The sequence below is a fragment of the Peromyscus eremicus genome, chromosome 4, assembly GCF_949786415.1.
Source record: "Peromyscus eremicus chromosome 4, PerEre_H2_v1, whole genome shotgun sequence".
NCBI lineage: Eukaryota > Metazoa > Chordata > Mammalia > Rodentia > Cricetidae > Peromyscus > Peromyscus eremicus.
The window spans coordinates 104,290,765-104,312,251 of NC_081419.1; the positions used below are offsets into that span (position 1 = coordinate 104,290,765).

At 43.6% G+C, this 21,487-nt stretch overlaps 1 protein-coding gene across 2 annotated transcripts in view; it reads left to right on the forward strand.

Moving 5' to 3' along the window:
* The first annotated feature begins 7,702 nt into the window (after positions 1 to 7,702).
* Ptpra (protein tyrosine phosphatase receptor type A) overlaps positions 7,703 to 21,487 on the forward strand; it is a 112,535-nt gene continuing 98,750 nt past the window's right edge. The window contains exon 1 of one of the 2 annotated variants that reach the window (XM_059261428.1): positions 7,703 to 7,936. The gene's annotated coding sequence lies outside the window, so the exon portion shown is untranslated. The remainder of the gene's footprint in view (positions 7,937 to 21,487) is intronic. The other variant, XM_059261429.1, reaches the window with a different exon arrangement.

Sequence of the window (21,487 nt, forward strand, 5' to 3'; positions counted from 1 at the left end):
GGAGTAGTTGTTGTATGCGGTCTAGCCTAAGATAAGCAGGCTTGAGGCAGAACCATCTAGCCTCTGCAACAGAACTCCACATATTTGGTTATATTGAGGCTGGGAATAGGAACTTACAAGAGAGACCTATTTATTCACACGGTTGCTCTCTCAGAAGCTGTCTCTAGCCTGGAGGAAGGCATCAAGAGAGATGGCATAAAATTCAAGCACCAATCCAGCAAGACCCACACCAAAACGATTACATGTGTGTGTGTGTGTTCTCACAAGAACCATGCTATATACTTTGCCATTATTTCATTCATTCCTCATGACAGTTCTGAGATGTATAACATCCTTCTCTTTGTAGAAAAGAAAACTGAAAACCAGAGATTGGTGAAAACAGTTGTTATAAAAGAAAGATTTAGGCTGGCAAGATGGCTCAGCAGCTAAAGGCTCTTACTGCCAATTCTGGCAACTTGAGTTTAAACTCCTGTCCTCTGACCTTTACCCACATACACACACACACACACTGAATGAATGGGTGGATGAGTGAATAACTGAGTGAGTGAGTGAGTGAGTAAGACTAACTAGAAGTAAATGAGGATTTGAAACCTAGGTTTGACTCTAGGCTGGAACTGAAGTCAGGCCTTCTGATCTGGGAAGACAGAGGCAAGGCTCCTAAATTGTCCTGTGGTAAAGATTGGAGAATGTTTGAGAAGCCCATGACCATCCCATTGTTAGGGTTGGAGGAAACATCTTTGAGATCCTTGGCTGTTGAACAGGAAGTAATGAGCAGTTCTTGGGTGGTTTCAGAGCTTGGAAAAATAGGGATGGCAGATCATCTCAGGTCTGTCCAAGAGCAGTTGCTGTGAACTGGACCCCCTAATCCCATCCTACTTCCGTGAGTCCTTCACCTCCAGTCAGCAAGAGGGCTTTGGCTTTCTGCCTTCTGATGCAGCCCCCAGTGTACTACAGCATTCCCACCTGTCAATGTCAAAATCCTATCCTCCATGCCCTCCCAAACACAGACACACACACACACACACACACACACACACACACACACACGTTAGCAGAAAGAAACCAAAGCCTAAAGGAAAGGACCGCACTAGAGCTTCCCACATTTCCCTCTGTGCCACTCCTTGTCCTAACTATGCTTTTAAAAGGCAAGAGAAGCTAGGCATGGTGGCGTACACCTGTAATCCCAACACTTGGAAAGCTGCAGTAGGGAGACTGCTGTGAGTTCAAGACAAGCATAGGCTATACATGACAAGACCCTGTCTCCAAAATCAACAACAACAACAACAACAAACAGATGTGGTGGTGCAAGACTGAAATCCCAGTGTTTAGGAGGCAGAGGTAGGATGACTTCTACCAGCCTGGGCTGTATAACAAGTTCCAAACCAGCTAGAACTACATATCAAGACCTGTCTCAAAAAAACAGGAAAGAGATTCTGGGCTTGGTAAGGTGTTGCTTCTTTTATTCCCATCTAATTTGTAAATGCAAGTTTGTGAAAATCCTCCAAGGAAATATATTTCAGTATAAAACAACTACTTACTCTGACAGCGTTTATTGTGTGGGTCGAGAATGCGGGCAGGATCCAGCAGTGCTGCTTTATACCTGGCTCATGGCTCTGGAGAGCAGCTGAAAGGATGCTCAGAGGCTGAGGGTGACTCGATATCTGGGGACTGAAATCACCTGGAGGCTTGTTCATTTTTGTGTCTGGTTGTGGACCAGAACTTTTGCAGGCTGGTGCAACTCACAACCAAGGGCAAGTGTTCTCTGTGGTAGCCAGATGGAATCTGTTGCCTTTCTCAGTCTAGCACTGAAGTCCGACATGTCCCCCCACATTCTGTCAAAGCGGTCTTCTAAACCTACCTCACCTAGCTCAACATGAAATAGTCTCACCTCTTGATAGGGGAGTATAAGGTTCTGGGAAGATTGTGGTCTGTTCAAGGAGTCAGTTTGACTTAATCTCCTCTTTGGGACAAGTGGACACCTCCAAGGAAGGAAAAGGACCTCTAATACTGGACACGTTTCCTCCCCAGTCAGCCTCACAGACAACTACTCAAGTTGTCTCTTTGATGTCCTTTGGAAGATTGCTGCTGACATTTGAGTTCTTAGTGAAAAGCAGTTCTTTCTGGAAAAGAAGAAATGGCCAGTGCTTTTAGAGTATATGTGATAAATCCATACTCCCAAAGTAACATGCAAATAGTAAACACTACACCTGAAATCATAGAAATATATGAGAAATTACAACGACATATAGATACAGTGATTATAACTTCATGAAAAAAGTACATGTATAAAGCACCGGACTTGTCTATAGGGAGAGTTATTAAAGATTAAAAGCAGAGGACTTTTAATATATGTAGCACATACTAGCCAGTCCAATTGACGCCTAGTCATCCTGACACACAAATACATCACTGTAAAGCCATAACCTTTCCTTTCTTGTTCATCCCCAAGACCACACGTTAATACCTACATTACAATATAAACATTCCAAATTTTAAAAGTCCCACAGTCTTTAAAAATCCAAACACTTAAAAATTAAGTCTCTTGGCCGGGCAGTGGTGGCGCACGCCTTTAATCCCAGCACTCGGGAGGCAGAGCCAGGCGGATCTCTGTGAGTTCGAGGCCAGCCTGGGCTACCAAGTGAGTTCCAGGAAAAGGCGCAAAGCTACACAGAGAAACCCTGTCTCGAAAAAACCAAAAAAAAAAAAAAAAAATTAAGTCTCTTTAAAATACCCAGTCACTTAAAATAAAAAAAAATCTCTGTAAAATTCCAAAAATCTCTTTAAAAGTTCAAAGTCTCTCAGCTGTGGGCTTATGTAAAATCAACAATAAATTGAAGACTTTCTGGCTTCAGGAGGGAAGAACCAGGGCATAGTCATAATCTGAACAAAGCCAAACCTAATGCTGACAGTGTAGATAGTTCAACGTCAGTGATCTGGACTTCTCCAGAGGACTTGGGTCACTTCTCTGGCTGTGCCCTCTGCAGCACACATAGCTTGTCTTCCAGGTTCTGCTGGCTCCACTCTACTATTGCAGTTCTTTGTGGTGATCTCATGATGCTGGCATCTCCAAAGCACTGGAGTCTTTTGCTGCAGCTGGGCTGCACTTTCACCAATAGCCTCTCCTGGACTCTCTTCAGAGACTCCAGCGCTGCCACATGGTGACAAGCCTCAGATCTCCATGACCCCTCCATTCCTTCAAAACCAGGTCTAACTAAGTGTCTCTTACACTATCAAGTTTGGCTGCCAATAGGAGATACAACCTTGTGGAACACTTCTGGAATATACCTGTGTATTGACCCTGAGGAAACACTTGCCAGAAGATTCACATTAGTGATGCTGTTCTTTTCCTAGTCACAGCTTATCCTTCAGCCCCAGCTCACCAGCATCCATTGCTGCAACGAACTGAAGATTTTTCTTTAATGTTTCTGACCTCCTGCTAATCACAGCCAATTTGTTTGTTTGTTTGTTTTTTGAGATGGTTTCTCCATGTGGTTTTGGTGCCTGTCCTGGATCTCGCTTTGTAGACCAGGCTGGCCTCGAACTCACAGAGATCACCTGCCTCTTGCACCACTGCCGCCCTGCAATCACAGCCAATTTTTCTGCTCTAGCTAACCAGACACCACAGAATCGTCACACAAATGGCCCAGTAGTCTTCGCTTTCCTCTGAAATTTAACAAGCCAGGTCTCCATTGTCTGCACTGCTCTCAACATTTTTATCTTCCAAGCTCCTACAGAACAGCTCACTGAGCTCTCAGCACTCAAAGGCTTTTCTAGTGCAGAGTTCCAAAGTTCTTCCACAATCCTCCCAAAATGGTCAGGTCTGTCACAACAATACCCTACAATCCTGGTACTTCTGGTATTTCTGTCTTACTTAGAGTTCCTATTGCTGTGATGAAACACCATAAGCAAAAGCAACTTGGGGAGGAAATGGTTTATTTAGCTTATTCTTCCATATCACTGTTCATCACAGAAGAAAGTCAGAACAGGAACTCAAACAAGGCAGGAACCTGGAGGCAGGAACTGATGCAGAGGCCGTGGGAGAATGCTGCTTACTGGCTTGCTCAGCCTGCTTTCTTGTAGAACCTAGGACCACCAGCCCAGGGATGGCGCCACCGCAATGGGCTGTGCTCTCCGCTGTCAATCACTAGTTAAGAAAATGCCCTACAACCAGATCTTATGGAGGCATTTTCTCTTTTCATCCCTTCAGATGACTAGCTTATGTCAAGTTGACATTAAACTAGCCAGCACATAAACTACAGAGTATTTACATATATTTTCCATTCAAGCGAAATCTTCATACAATGAAATGCACAGATTTTTTATTTTTACTTAAAAAAATTTTTCATACACTATATTTTGATCATATTTCCCCTTACCAGCTCCTCCCAGATTATCCCCACCTCCCTACACATCCAACTTCAGGTTCTTTCCCCTTTTCTCCCTTAAAACCAACAAAAGCAAAAAAGGAAAATCAAGACAAACTAAAAAAAAAGAAAAACACCAGTAAGACAGAAAATACCAAACCAAACAAAAAGTGCACATACAGAAACCAAACAAAAAGTGCACACACACAAAAAGTGCAGACACGAACAAAAAGTACACACACACAAGCAAACAAAAAGTGCACACACACAAAAACAAAAAGTGCGCACACAAACAAAAAGTGCACACACACAAACAAAAAGTACACACACAAAAAAAGTGCACACACAAACAAAAAGTGCACACACAAAAAGTGCACACACACAAATGCACACACACACAAACAAACAAACATGGAGTCAGTTTTGTGTTGGCCACCTACTCCTGGCCATGGGGTCAGCCCTGGAGTGTGACACTCCATTTGAGAGAACTGGTTTTCCCTTTCCCGGCAGGAATCAATTGCAAATAGCTTCTTGGTTAGAGGTGAGACTGTGTCTAATTACCCTTCTCAGGAAATGCAGAGATCCCGAAGTGCACATTTACTGAGTTTTCACAAGTAAATACACTCACAAATACTCATATCTAAAAATTAGGACTGTGGTTCTTGGGAGCTAACTCAAAGGTAGAATGCTTGCCAAGCACGTGTGGGTCCCCAAATTCTTCATCCCTAATACTGCAAAATGAAAGTCAAAAGTAGAACTTTTTTCTTTCAAGTTTTTATTTGCTCAACTGAAATTAGTATAAAATATCTTCTACCTTGAGAATTGAACAAGCACGCCTGTGTCTGTGGTCTTGGATGGGATCAAGTCTTATCTAATGGGTTGGACAAGTATTCATTCAGGCTTGGAACCAAGTACAGAAACACTTCTAGATTAAGTTCGATGGTGGCTGTAGAGTGTGTTTGGACAGAGAGCCTGTATGGTCTGTCTTGTTACAAAACTTCAGCAAATGACCCCCAAGAGATGAACAGTGGCCTGAAAGGCACTTGGTTTTATTTATGTCAACTTTCATCTTTCCTGGCTCCATTTTCACTTTAGCACTTTAGTAAATATTCTTATTAATTTGTTTAGTATCCATTTACACCCCAGAATGTAAGCTCCTGAGAGCTGAGATCTCCTCTGACTTGCTCTCTGTGGCGTCAAGTACATGGTCTGCTTTCAGAGCTATTGAGTGAATAACTCATTGTTTCATTTGCTAGACAGAAAGGTGGGCTGAAGAGGGGAAGTGACTTCTGTAAGGAAATGGGGCTCCTTAATCCTGTCCTCTAGCCCTGCTACTGCAGTCCTTACCTATGGGTGCCAATGTGTGTGGAGCAGGGGGACTCCAACTTATCATCTGGGTTCTTTTTTTTTTCTCCCAAGACAGCTCTTGGTTTTGCCAGTGGGGTAGGGGGCTCTGAAAAGGACCAGGAGTCAAGTAGGACAAGAGCTGGGCCAGTTTCACCAGGAAGGCAGCTAAGAATGAGACTCTGTCCTTATGGAACTCTGTGTAGTTGTCTACACTGAGCCTTCCTTCCCAGGGTCTCTAGGGTGGGTCACAAGAACCTTGGTCTGAAGTTCTGTGTCACCCCTACACAAATACCACACTGCTTGAATATTATATAGAGAAAAGAAACTTGCAGTTTTCTGAGAATGGGTTACTTTACCTAGCTGCAAGTACCTGGAAGGTTCCAGGAAGAGTCAGGTAAGCTCAGATCATCCACCACGGGCCAGACCTGGAAACCTAGAGCTCTGACTTCCACACCTCACCGCAGGTTTTCCCAAATGTAGTCAAATCCGGCAGTGTCTGTCACGTGATCTCATGGAGAACCACTTATTCTATTTATTTTAATTATATTACCAAATATTAGTATGGCAAATTCTTTTATGATACTGTAAGTTCAAATAAAAATAGAAATAATCAGTGTGGGTTAGCTGTAGATAAGGAAAAACTTGGCTGATAGGGTTTGCTCTAAAACTACTCTCTTAGCTAGCCGAGAACTAAGCTAGCACTTAGTGTTTTTCAGATTTTTTTTTTGTTTTGTGTTGGTTTTGTTTTTTCATGCATTGAGTTCTAGTGTAAGGCCAGAGCTTTGATTCGGTCACTTTTCAATTTGCTGTGTATTTGCATCCCTGATAGACTTTGTACTTCCCAGGAAAACAGCTTCTTGGACATGTAGGAGGAGCAGTCCTCATTGGCTGGAATCTGACTTTTAGGAGACTGGATAGAAGTCTTGGGTAGACTGTCTCTGGGATGGCCTCGCTGAGGGAGAGCCAGAGTCACAAACAAATCTTTGTCAAGGAGGAGTTTTACTACCCAGAGGGAGGAAGTTTAAAGAAGACTTATTTCATCGCAAATTCCCAGGCCCTGGCTCTGGTCAGTACACACTTATTCCACAAATATAGAAGGGTGTGCATAGAGTTCTAACTTGGCGCCCCAGGTCTTGCAGCAAGCAAGATGCTCAACTGGGAACCGCTACCTCTGGAAGCACCGCCAGATGGCTTCGGAGCGCTAGGCGAGGGACCGATGCCCAGACGTGTGAGAACAGAGTCCGCGCCCCTGGTCTCACAGCGCTTTCAATCTTCCCCTCCACCACCAGGCATATATCAAAAGGCATCTCCCCGCCCGCGGCAGAGCACCACGTGCCGGGCTTCCACCCAGCTCTAGAGAGTCAGGCCCAGCATGCACATCTGGAAAGTAAGAGAGATTTCCCTGGGGTGCGGGTGGGGATGATGTGGGCTGGTTTATTTAAGATGACATCCACAGAGCCAGACCCGTTCTAGGGACTAGCAAATACCTCTCTCCTTGCAATTACATCCTTCGTCCTTTAAGTACCTTGCAGCAAGGTTGGTGGGGGCCGTGAGAGGGGGGGGGTCACGGACGAAGAGATCACATTTGGGAAGGGGTGGAGAGATGGGTTTCGAGTGCCTAAGCTCCCCAGTTGGTAGAGACTGGTGTGGTCTATGTCTAGTGTCAGTTTCCCCATCTGCAACCTGGGAAGAAAGCCCATGCCGCGGGTCCTAGGACTGTGGCGAGGTAGAAGACGTTGGTGCCAGGAGACAGGCGCCTCCGGAGGATGGGGAGCATCTTGTCCTGTTACCCGGGGACCCCCCTCGACTCCTAGGGAACTCCGCGGCGCAGCCGGGCGCGCAGGGGTGGGGCCCGCGGAGGCGGAGACGCCCGCCTAGCGTCAGCGAACCAGCGCCCGTCTCTCAACGGCCAATGACGAAGCGCCTTACAGCCCAGGCCGCGTCGGGAGTGAGGCTGCGGCGAGTGAGGCGCTGACAGGGACTGGCGGGGGCATCTAGCACAGACCCCTGGACCACGCCGCCATCGCAGCCTCCCGCCCAGTCCTCTCTCTGCCGCTTCTCCTCGCCATGGAGGCGAGGCCGCCGCCGCCGCCGCGGGGCTTCGAGCAGCGGACCGGGCGGCGGCCCTGAGGGGAGCAGCGGGCCGAGACGCCGCCGCCGCCGCCGCGGTGCTGAGGCGGAGCCGCCGTGCGCGTCCCCCGCGGTCCCGCCCAGCGCCGGGCTCGGTAAGCGTTCGCGCCTGCCGCCGTCGGGTGGGCTTGGGACGGTGGGGTGGCCCGGCCGCTCGTGGGAGCGGTCCCTGGATCCTTTCCCGGAGGAGCGCCTCCGGCTTGTGCATCCTGGCACGGTGGACAGGGGGAGGGGGTCCCGGAAACGTGCGGGACACGGACAGGCTGGAACTTTGCGGACGTCCTCCTGGGGCCCGGGCCAGGGCGCTGCTCTAGTTCATTCTGAAAGAAGAAAAAAAAAAAAAACTTTGAGCAGCGAGAACGGTATTTGCTCTGGTCCATTTAGTGGGAGGAGAAAGGTGGCTCACGCAGTGATCATCCCCCCACCCACCCACCCTTAAAACCCCTTCCTTGGTCCTACTCCCAAGCCCCTCTCTGCCGCCCCATCCCAACTGTTGTGTATGCTTAAGAAAGAAAAGACGGACTCAAAGCTGCCCAGAATTCAAAACGAGCCACTTGGGAACGCACATCTCTTCTGTTTACTTTCAGTAAATCTTAAAAATTGCCACTTGGGGTGGAGGGGCCAACTCCTAATTGTATCTCCTAAAAATAAAAACCACAGAGGCGGAGATGATCCTGATAGATTCGGGTTTTGGTTGTTGTCAGTGATGCTATTTGTAAGACAGGAAAAAAGAAATGCTCCAAACCCTCCTAGAGGAATGCCGGCCGAAGCCCTTGGGCAGGATAGGGAATCCCTGTTGAAAACCAGTGTCATGTCCCCGGATATGGCATCACTTGTTACCTGCTGGCTACTGAGGTAGCCAGAGAACCGAAAGATGGTGGATGAGGATTGGCTGACACGGGATAAACATCTTTCTGCTTGGATACTCCTTTCAAAAACACAGATCTGACAATGTCATTTGTGCACTTCAAACCTCCCTCCCTTTCCTCCCCCCATGAGATGAATGAAATCCCAAATGCGTTATCATTACCTACAAGGCTCTTGACAATCTTGCCAAAACTTAATCTTTTATGGTTACCTCTATCCTTTCATTCTCCTTCCCTTCCACCCTGTGTTTAGCCTTTCCGAGCTGCCTGCCTGACCCTTCGTATTTTGGGAGGTTTTTGCTTTCTGGGTTCCCCTCTGCTCACACTTTCCCTTGCCAGGTTCCAGGCGATCCTTAAGAGCTCTTTTCATTTGAGAAGCTTCTTGAGAACGGGGCTATATAGGTTCTTAACCACTTGCCAAGAGAAATGTTTCCTAGTGTTTCCGGAAGGCCTGCTTGGAGTGTGGGCTAGGACTTTCATACTCTGATGCCCTATCTCCACGTGTCTGTTTCACCCAGCACCCATGAGTAGTCATCAGGGAGAAACTGGTAGGTGTTATTTCCTACTTGTTTCTAATCTGTCCTTGAAAGGCCAAAAATTCCTCAGTTACTTTTCAGCTCCTTCTGCCTCAAGTGGCCTGACAAGTTCACTCTAAGGTATGGTGGGATCCAGGAGCCCATTCATTGGGTACCTTTTAGCCACTGATTTAGTATGTGGGTGAACACAGAACCAGAAGAGCAAACCCCTTGATTTAGTGCATTCATATACCACCTATTTGCCAGACAAAGTACTTGGGATTCAAAATGAAAGTGAGAAAGTCATACTCTTATCTTTGAGAAGATTATAGACCAGTGCGGGACAGGTAGATATAAACAGTTACATCATAGTTGCTATTAGAGTAATAATAATTGCTGTTTTCTATTAGCCTGTGACAGGCTACATAATAAATGCCTTACATGAATTATCTTGCTTAATCTTTTCAATAATTATAAGGGCTCATTCCTACTCTGCAGGACTAGAAATGAGTAGACAGATGAGGAAATAGAGTTTGAATTCTGACAGTCTCTTTCCAGAGTCTCTGCCTGGGTAGTCTGGGAAGGCTTTCCTGGGAGGGGAAAGCCTCTGCAAACCCTAAAGGAGACATCAACATTTGTATATTGTCGACTGCATATATAGGAGAGAGGGGGACACAAGCGATTTTGGAGGAGGAAACCCCTCTGTCTTAGCGCACTGCGAAGAAGTGTAGCTGGACTTGGGGCAGGGGAGCAGAACAAGGTGGGAGGTGAGGTTGGGATCAGAGTGAAGGCTTATTTTGTTGTGTTAGGATTTTGACAATGTAGAGACACCAAAGGAGTCAGGGACTTGGAAAGGTCATTTGGCGGCATTATGGAGCCACATGCTCACTGATACCTGTGCAATTTAGGAAGCAGTGGCCCTGACTCGCAGAAATAGAATCACATCCTTTTAGACCCAGAGGATGATTATTCCTCTTGAGATAGTCTTATTCTGTTTGGGGAAAGATAAAGCATTGGAGAGGGAAATTCTAGCAGTCGAAAGGATATGTAAAGAAAGAAAATCTTCCTGTCCTCTTCTCTGCTAACTTCTTCCCAAGGATGACTGGTGTTGAGCATCCGTGGCTTTCCATAAACCCTGCTTCTTTATAAACATGCATCTACTCCTCTCTCTGTGGCCATACCAGTCACACCTCTTTGTAAATTAGATGTTTAGGAAATCATTCCATATTAGCACAAAGTATTGTTTACTCTTTGTGTTTACATTTCTTTTTAAAAAAATTAATTTAAAAAATGTATGTATATGGTTGTTTCATCTGCATGTATGTCTGTGTACCACTTGTGTGCCAGGTGCCCTTAGAGGCCAGAAAGGTTGTTGGAGCCCGTGGAACTGGAACTATAGACCACTGTGAACTGCCATGTGGGTGCAGAGAATTGAGCTCAGGTCTTCTAGAAGAACAACCAGTGTTGACATTTCTTATTTTGTTACACAGCTGTAAAATAAGCTGTTTGTCTGTGCATAGGACTGTTATTTGTATTTGTAACTAGTCTTTATGTTAAACATTTGTTTCTAGGTTTTTCTCTGACAAGAATACAATAACATCCTTCTAGATATTTTGTTATATGTATGTATATACAATTATCTGAACAACGTATTTTAAGAAGTGGAACTGTTGGATCAAAAGACCTTTGTATACTTTTTATTTGTAGACATAGCAACAAATTGCCACCCCTTTGAAGTAGTGCCCATTTATTCTGTCTCCTAAACTGTGGCTCAGTAAATGTAAATCGGAATACCCAGCAGAATCACCTGGGATGCTTTTCCAACGGTCATATATGTCTTTCCCTTCCCTGTGCCAGCCTGGTTCAGAAGGAGTCATGTGACTTGTGCAAGCTGATCGGAACTGGGTGATGGTGGTTTACTTTCTGCAGCTCTGACTTTCTGCAGCTTTGGTGTTTGTGTTTGTCCAGTACCAGGACCTCCGCATCAGTTTGTAAACATGGCTGCATTAGTTTTGCTGTCTTCGTGGGGAGAAATGAGATGCGGGCTGGAGTTTGAAGCAGGAAGTTGGCCAAATATAGAATCTTGTCTTCTTACTTTTAGTACAGGAACTAGTAAGGGCTCCAGATTCCAAAACGGAAGAAAATTTTTTTCTTTGGTCCCAGGTGCAAAAATAGCAGTAGTGTCACACAAACTTAATAAAGCTGAGCAGCAAACTTAACTACCCCAAAATTAAAGCTTACTTTAATATAGTCTCTATGGAAAAGAGAATCCACTCAATAAAACTATATTTACTCTAAATTCACATTTGGTTGTGTACTGACATTGATTTTATTTGTAGTTAGTACATATCGAATATGGTTTCTGAAATTTTAATGTCATAAAATGATATTTTTTCATTTCTGTATCTTGTTTAAAATGTAGTATTCCATGTAGTTTGTGAAGTCTGTTTTATTCCTTCCCTTTTTTCTTTGTACAGTTACTTTTGGATGATTGTATTGGACACTTACCCCTCAAGAGGGCTGTCTGAATCAGAGGGTTATTTTCGTTCCGAAGTTGAACTAATTTGCAATACTGTCACTGGTTTTTTTTTGGTTTTTTTTTTTGGCATTCTAGCAGCGCTATCACAGACAAATCCTACTCTTTATTTCTTAAAAATATATGCCAGGCAGTGATGGCACACACCTTTAATCCCAGCACTTGGGGGCAGAAGCAGGAGGATCTCTGTGAGTTTGAGGCCAGCATAGTCTACAAAGAGAGTTCCAGGATAGTCAGGCTGTTACACAAGAAAAACCTTGTCTTGAAAAACCAAAAAGAAGTGGGGGGGGGGGGGAGGGGAAATATATATGTATAGGAGTTAGAGAGATGGCTCAGTGGTTAAGAGCACAGAGTGCTCTTGCAGAAGACCAGAGTTCGTTTTTAGCACCCACATTAATTGGCTGACAGCCACCTATATAACTCCAGCTCCAGAGCCTCTGCTGCCTCTGGCCTCTAAGGACGCCTGCACTCATGTCCACACACACAATTAAAAATAATAAAAATAAAACTTTAAGAACAACAAATATACTAGCCATTAAGAGTGAGTACTGCTCTAGCAAAGAACCAGAGTTTGATTATCAGTATCTACATCTGGCCACTCTCAGCTGCTTGGAACTCTAGCTCCAAGGGATCGGACACCTTCTGGCTTTTGTGTAATGAACATGCACACACATAGTATTTTTTAAATTAGATAAATCAACACAAGTAAGATGGATGGCTCCTAAGAAATGACACTTTAGATTGTTCACTAGCTGACATACACATAGGTAGATGTGTAGTTTTACACTTCCATGTACACAAAGAAGAGACTCCATTCCTTGTCCCCCTTGTGGGCAAACAAGTCAGGTTATCATTCACTTGTTATCTTGTAGTAGAGTTGATGACTTGTGTGTTAGTCAGAGTTCTCTAGAGGAACAGCTTACAGAATGAATCCCTCTCTCCCTCTCTCCCTTTCTCCCCACCCCCTCCCGTGTGTGTGTGTGTGTGTGTGTGTGTGTGTGTGTGTGTGTGTGTGTGTATGTGTGTGTGTGTGTGAGAGAGAGAGAGAGAGAGATTTAGGCTTACAGGCTGTGGTCCAGCTAGTCCAACAATGGCTGTCTACCAACAGGTCTAAGAGTCCAGTAGTTGTTCAGTCCACGAGGCTGGATGTCTCAGCTTGGCTTCAGTGTGTGCCAGAATTCCAAAGAAGTAGGCTCTAATGCCAGTGAAGAAATGGACTTGCCAATGAGAGCAAGCAGGCAAAAAGCAAAAAGCTTCCTTCTTCATTTAGGCTGCCAGCAGAAGGTGTGACTCACATTAAAGGTGGCCCTCCCCACTTCAAATGATTTAATTAAGAAAAAATCCCTCATTGGTGTACCCAGCCACTTGGGTTTTAGTTAATTCCAGATGGAGTCAAGTTGACAACCAATAATAGCCATCACACCTTCCATAATTTTTATGCCAATTTTTTTTTTTTTTTTTTTGGCTAGGCTTAATAGTGCATATATGTAATCCCCATTCACCTCAGAGGTTGAGGGAAGAGGATTAAATGAGGCCAGCCTGGGCTATATGATGAGACCCCCATTTCAAAAACAAAACAAAAAGCCAACTTTCTGCTGCCTAGCAATATCAGAAAAAAAAATATCAGTGGCTGATCTCTTCAAGTAAGGTGGTTATTTTTTTAAGATTTATTATTGTTATCTTGTGTGTATGTATGTGCACCTGCTCTGTTTGTACGGTGTGTTCATGCAGGCTCTTGAGGCAATGGGAGGCTGTTAGATCCTCTAGAACAGTGGTTCTCAGCCTTCCTAATGTTGGGACCCCCAACCATAAAATTATTTTGTTCCTACTTCATAACTGTTACTTTGCTACTGATATGAAATCTTAATGTTAATATCTGGTGTACAGGATATGTGATATGCAAACCCCAAAGGGGTTGTGACCTGCAGGTTGAGAACCACTGCTCCAGAGCTAGAGTTAGTGCGATTGTGAGCAGCCTGATGTGGGTGCTGGGAATTGAACCCGTGTCCTCTGTACCTATAGAGCCTTCTCTCTGGCTCCAATGGTGTTTATTTGATAACGAATGAGAAAGTAACTGCTTTTTAAGTTATTTTTATTTTTAATTTATGCATATGCACATATAGGTATGTGGACATGAATGCAGGTACCCACAGAAGCCAGAAAATACCACTGGGTCCCCTGGAGCTAGAGTTATGGGCAGTTGTGAGCCATCTGATGTAGGTGCTAGGAACCAAACTCAGGTTCTCTGAGAGAACAGTACAATCTCTAAACCTCTGACTCGTTTCTCCAGCCCTGAAAGTAACTGCTTTCTTTTTCTTAGAAAGGACACCCAAGACTACACAGAGAAACCCTGTCTCAAAACAAACAAACAAAAAGTTTAGTGTCTTTTCCTTGTGCATATTGGCTATTAGTATATGTTACTTGAAAAACTGTCTATTCAGATTCTTTGTCCATTTTTTTTTTTTTTTCTGGAGCTGAGGACCGAACCCAGGGCCTTGCGCTTGCTAGGCAAGCACTCTACCACTGAGCTAAATCCCCAACACCTCTTTGTCCATTTTTTAAAAACATGGTTTCTTTTATTATTGAGTTATTTTTGCATTCTAGATATGTTCTCTTATTAGGTATATGATTTGCAAATCCCTTTTCCCATTTGTGAAAGTGTTTGTTTGTTTGTTTGTTTGTTTGTTTGTTTTTGGTTTTTTCGAGACAGGGTTTCTCTGTGTAGTTTTGCGCCTTTCCTGGAACTCGCTCTGTAGACCAGGCTGGCCTCGAACTCACAGAGATCCTCCTGGCTCTGCCTCCCGAGTGCTGGGATTAAAGGCGTGCACCACCACCACCCGGCTAGTGAAAGTTTTTGTGGATATGATTTATAGGATATATAGATCTAGCAGCAGAGTTGCTGAAGCAGTTGGTTAACTCTGTTTAATCTGCCAAGGGACTGCAGGACTGTTTTCCAGAACCAATCCCGCAGCCACCTGAAAATGCCTTTCTTCACATCCTTATCAATGTCTACTGTCTTTATTTTCAGCTCTAGTCATCCTAGTAACTATGAAGTAGTTTTGATCTGTGGTTTAATTTTACAGATTCAGAATGCCATTGTAATTTGTCCCATTTTTAAAAAAAATTCTCATAATTTTACACATGAGGAACTTGTAAACAGGATTTTATAATCTGATAAAAAATGTCTTTAATCTGTTTCTTTAAAATTTCTATGTAATGATATAATGAAATAAAAGACCTGTGCATTGATCATCAATAACAGTTAAAATCATTTAAGGAGCCGGGCGGTGGTGGCGCACGCCTTTAATCCCAGCACTCGGGAGGCAGAGGCAGGTGGATCTTTGTGAGTTCGAGGCCAGCTTGGTCTACAGAGCGAGATCCAGGAAAAGGCGCAAAGCTACACAGAGAAACCCTGTCTCAAAAAACCAAAAAAAAAAAAAAAAAAAAAAAAAAAAAATCATTTAAGGAACTTTAGAATGATGGGTCAAACTAACAATCATGATAAACCATACCACCTCCAAAATTGGCGTAACTAAATTTTACTCCTGTGTGTGACAGGATAGGAAAGACATGACATCATTCATGAAGATTCTTGTTTCCTCCTCCACCAGTTAAATTAAAGACAAAGTTTCTGGATATAACAGTTTACAGAATGTTATTAATTATGATGTGAGAAATACTATAGAGCAAAGTGAGCCTAGTGCCTTCAAATATATGCCAAGAAAAAGGAGAGGAATGGCTACATATTTAAAAGATTAGACACCAGCAAAATGTAATGTGCAGACCTTATTTATATCTACACCACTGTAAAAAGGTATTTTTGAGACTGTTGGGAATAACTTGAGTAGCCCTCAAATATTAGATGGTTTTTAAAGGATTTTTTTTTACATATGATAATAGTATTGTTGTATTTAAAAAGATAGACTATTTCTGTCTTAGAGATAAGAGCTTAAGTGTGAAATAATATGTCTGGATGTTGCTTTAAAATATTCAGTGTATCTGGAGGATTGTAGATGAGATGAGAATTGCCCTATATTGGTAATTATTAAAACTGAGTAAGAGGCATTGGATTTGTTTTGTGCATTTGTTCTTATAGGTGCACATACATGTACACACGTATGTGGAGACCAGTGATCAATTCGGGTGTTCCTTCAGTGTCGGGGACATTTACAGTTTTTTAATTTTGCATTTATTATTTTGTGTGTGTACACTCATGTGCTGTGGCATGTGGGTGGAGGTGAGAGCACAGCTTGTGGGAGTTGCTGCGTTCCTCCACCATGTGTGTCCTGAAGATCCAGCTCAGATTGTCAGGCTCGGCAGCAAGCACTGTTTCCAAACGAACTGTCTCACTACTCCTCACCTTGTTATTTGTAGATTTTATCTGGGGGATTGCATGTGTGGACCACCATACCCAGATGTGTTTGTGTGTGTTGAGTACAGATGGCCAAGGAGGCCAGAAGAGAGCATTTGCTCCCTCTGGAACTACAGTTATGGGTGGTTGTGAGCCAACCAACATGGATACTGCAAACTGAACTTGGATTCTCTGCAAGAGTAATATGTAGTTTTAACTGCTGAGCCATCTCTATACACACACACACACACACACACACACACACACACACACCTTGTTTGTTTGTTTGTTTTCAATGTTTTTTAAGACAGTCTTTCACCAGCTTGACTTCATTGTGTAGTCCAGGCTGTCTGGCAGTGAACCCCAGGGATTTTCCTTCACCTCCCATCATTGGAATCATAAGTGTACACCACCATGCCTACCTTTTTAGTGGCCTCTGGCAATCAAACTGAGAGCCTCATGCTTGCCTGGCAGGTACTGGTAGACAGTAGTCCAAATGAAGAGTTTTAGTAGATTTCAAACCCATTTGTTAAAAAGTGACATCTTCTAATTAGTTGTTAGTTATTGCATCAGAGAAAAATGGACATTTGCTAGACCAATTCATTTATTTATTTTTGTGGTTCTGGGGTTCTTTTATTTTTAAGGGTCGGGGAAGATATGAGATGGGATTTAGGTGTGTAGCCCAGGCTGATCTGACTTTACAATCTTCCTCCCTCAGCCTCCTGAGTGCTGGGATTGCATGTATGGATCACCATGCTCAAATATGTGTGTTGGGGGTGGTGGTGGTATTTGTGTTGCTGTGTGCATGTGGGTCTTCAGAAGTCAACATTGGGTGTCTTCTGCGCCCCATAACATTTTTTAATCGTCTCTTACTGAACCTGGAGTTCATAGATTGAGCTAGACTAGCCAGCCAGTGAGCACCAAGGACCCACCTGTCTCTCTTTGCCCTCTCAATGCTGAAATTACAGACATGTGCCATGTGCCCAGCTTTTTACATGAGCACTAGGGATCCAAACTCAGGTCATTATACTTACGTGTTCTGTGGCAAACACTTTACTCACTGTGCCATTTCCTCAACTCTATGTCCAGAATTAAACCAGAGTGTTTATGTGACTGGACAGTGGGAAAATATCACATCATAGAGCTCCTTCCTTTTGGAACCATGCTTACTGTTGTCCATTATAGCCAAGTGTTGACTGGAAATCAGACTCCTGCACTGCTTTGGTATGAAATACTAGAATGAGATCTTTAAAAGGATGGCGATATAGTTTAGTGGTAGAGTGCTTGTCTGGCGTGCACAAGGTCTTGGGTTCAACACCAACAAGGAAAGGAGAGAAAAAGGAAAGGTAGGTTTTCAACCATCATGGAAAATACTTGGTTTCATGAACCACATAAAAAAAATTTAACTTTATTTTTATTTGTTATTATTGTGTGTTTGTATGATGTATGTGAAGAGGGGTACACATGCCACAGCACACATGTCAAACAACTTGGTGAAGTAGATTCTCTCCTTCCTTTACATGGGTTCTGGGACTTAATTCAGGCCATCAGGCTTGCATAGAAAACACTTTACAGCTTGGAGGCTCACACAAAAAAACTATTTAAAAATTTTTTATTTTATGTGAATGGATGTTTTGCCTGCATGTATGTCTGTGCACCCATTGCATGCCTAGTACCTTTGGAGGCCAGAAGAAGGTGTCAGATACCCAGGGCATCAGACCCCCTGAAACTGGCAACTGCATTTGGAACTGGTTTAGTGTGAAGGCATGGTGTTGGAGTTGGGACATATGGACAAATATGTTTAAGCAGTAAAAGTGTTAATAGTTCCATATTTGGGGGTCAAGGGGTGGTGGAGCATGCCTTTAATCCCAGCACTGGAGAGGCAGAGGGCAGGCAGATCTCTGTGAGTTCAAGGCCAGCCTGATCTACAGAGTGAGTTCCAGGACAGCCAGGGCTATACAGAGAAAAACCCTCAAAAAAAAAAAAAAAAAAAAAAAAAAAAAAAAAAAAAAAAAAAAAGATAAGTTGCAGATTTGGGGCTTTGGAAGAGAGGATTATTGGTGAGTCAAGCTTCTGTGTGGAGGAAGAAATTGAAATCCAGCTGTTAGGAATTGTGCGTGTGGTTTCCAAACATCAACTGATGAACTGATACTGCCCATCGGTAAAGAGAATGCCTTTCAAGTACTGTTGATGGAGTGATGGGGACAGTCCCAGGACTTCTAGTGTTCGACGGCCGCATCTTTTTACCCAAATGCTTCTGTTTCCCTTGTTCTCTTTCTGTCTCCAGTGATGCACATGCTCCTCCCACCTTGCAAGGAGTGAGGCCAGTCAGTCACTGGGTGCCTTTGCCTGAGCCTGTACTGTGGCTGCCCTCCAGAGTTCCCTCCTCTTGGCTGGGCCTTCTCATTTTGTTCCAAGGCCTGACTTGACAGTGGCTCCCAGGTAGAGCTTCTCTTTCTCAAGTCTCAGTGTTAGCTAGAGAGGGTTTCCTGAGTCCTCAAGTCTGAAACCCGCATAGTTGAGAAGCAGCAGCAGCCCAGGGAGGTTGTCTGTGGCCTGAGATCTTGCTTCTAGTTTGTGGGTTCAAGAAGATCCATTTGTCTCTGTAATGAACATTCAGTACTGTAGTGTTTCTGGCAGTAGTTGTCACTAGTGAGTTTCTAGGGTGAGAGTAGGACATTCAAAACAGGTATAACACATGGTTTGGGTACTGTTTTTACTAATTTTTTACATTTTAAAATTATGAACATGTTTAAGTAATTAATGTTTGTTTATGTTAAAATATGTAGAGAATTATAGTAAAAAATCATTTCTCTTTCCCCCAACCTCCAACTTCCCTTTTACAAAAGCTTCCTTAGGAGTTTGGAGAGGAAGCTCAGTCAGTAAAGTGCTGGCTGGGCAAGCATCAGGAGCTCAATTCAATCCTCTTGAATCCCGGTGAAAACGCTAGGCACGGTGGCACATACTTGTCACCCTGGCACTGGGGAGGCAGAGACAGCCGGGTCCCTGCTGTTCTGCAGATTGCTTACCACCATTCATACTTAGTTCTCAGAAGTTCTGCTTTGAAGGAGCTCTCATGGGGCAGACAGTGGTTGGAGCAGCCAGTTCTGTGTGTGGATTGGATGCTGGGGGCGCGGGCTTTTATGTAGAGAAGGGCTGTAAATTAACTTAGTAAAGTGGCAGTAAGATCCAGGTTTTCTTTAGTCTTGTTTAATTGTAGTTGTAAACAGTAACTTTGTGTAGAAATGGGGAAACTCTTACTCTTTTTCTGTATTTTGTCTTTCTTTGCTCTTTTAAATAACGTTAAAATTTCACAGATAAAATTCTTCCAACCCCCTTAGTCATTGACTTGAACTTCCCTAGCTGTTTCAGATGCATTCATTTATTTATACATTCAAGTCCGGCAAGCACAGCCAGTACTTGCCCTGTCGGACTGAACCACGGTCACACAGTCTCCTGAAGAGTTGAGCAATCAGCCTGTAAGGAGTTAAACTTGCAAAAGCAGCAGAGCAGGTTCTGTAGGGCCAGTGGTTTTTGTTGGCTAGACTGAACCACCAACACTTAAAAACACATCCTAAACCTAAAAAAGTAGCAGCACCACAACTTTGATGTACTTTGTTTTATTACTCACAGCTCGTCTTCCCGGGTTGTAATGTCACTCAGCTTTGGAGGACAGTTTTACCATCTTGAAGAATCAAGGTTATTGGATGGAAAAGACAGGGCCATGGTTACAGTAATGAAGTGGTTAGGGGTCTAAGACTGGGAGGAGAGCCTGGGTGCTCTGATTATAGCGATACTTTGACTTCAAGGGTGGCTCTGTGTATATAGTGTCTTGAATGTGGCTAGTGGTTGTGCTGTGTGCTTGAATGATCACAGAAACTGCCTTTTTTATTTTAATCTTCCTGGTTTTAACAGAGGAAAATGTAGAAAGAGTCAGGGAGGGAAAGAAAGGGGAAGACTTGGGTAAATTAGTAAACTATAGTGTTTACATCTGGAACAGGCTTCCACTACATGGCACACTATCCTCTATCTTTACCTCTCTGGTCTCTCCTCATTTCCCTCAGGCCGTTTTTCTTTGACCACTCTTGGGCTTACTAAAGTCTATCCACAGCTTCATGTTTTACTATACACATTCTTGGAAGGGCATGAGTGTGTCTATGGTTTCATGTTTCTTGTGAATTAGAGGAAAAAATTGTCCTTAGATCAGATCTGGTTGATAAGCAACAACCTGTTTGTTTTCCCCGTTGAGGCGTTTCCAGACACCTGCAGCAGACTCAGGACTGACCTGTTTCTAATCTTTGTCTTGGTGAATAGAACAACCCAGCAGCTACACCAGAATGTTGAATGCTGTTATTCATATCATTGGTAATGTGTTATGGTTTTGTCTCTCAAATGTGCCTGCTTTGGTCCATTTCTCATGCCCCTGTGCCTCTCACATCAGTCTGCAGGGAGATAGGACTTATACATTCTCTAATCATTATTTCTTCCTTGTTCCATGTTTTTGATTACATGCTACCTGGAGAGATCTTTTTGGTTTCATCATCTAATCATAATACTTCATGTTTTAAAGTCTAAACTCATTAACAGAGCAAGCTTTTTGTTTTGTTTTGTTTTTTTGTTTGTTTGTTTTGTTTTGTTTTGTTTTTTGAGACAGGGTTTCTCTGTGTAGCTTTGCACCTTTCCTGGAACTCATCTGTAGACCAGGCTGGCTTTGAACTCACAGAGATCCTCCTGGCTCTGCCTCCCTAGTGCTGGGACTAAAGGCGTGCGCCACCACTGCACGGCCTTTTTTTTTTTTTTTTTTTATTCAACTTGCTTTTTAAAAAAATTTTTTTTTTTTTTTTTTTTTGTTTTTTTTTTTTTTTGGTTTTTCAAGACAGGGTTTCTCTGTGTAGCTTTGCGCCTTTCCTGGAACTCACTTGGTAGACCAGGCTGGCCTTGAACTCACAGAGATCCGCCTGGCTCTGCCTCCCTAGTGCTGGGACTAAAGGCGTGCGCCACCACTGCACGGCCTTTTTTTTTTTTTTTTTTTTATTCAACTTGCTTTTTAAAAAAAAATTTTAACAGTTTTATTCAAGTGTTCTAGTTGGTTTCTGTTGCCGTGATAAAACATTCTGGCCAAAAGAAACTTGGAAAGGAAAGGCTTTATTTAGCTTACCCATTCACAATATCTTCCATCACTGAGGGAGCCAGGGGAGGAACTCAAGCAGGAACCTAGAGGCAGGAAGTGAAGCAGAGAGCATGGAGGAGTGCTGCTTACTGGCTGGCCTTCCATGGCTTGCTCAGCTTGCTCTCTTGTATAACCTAGGGTCCCCTGCCCAAGGATGGCACCAGTCATAGTGGTTGTGCTACATCCATCAGTAATCAAGAAATTGCCC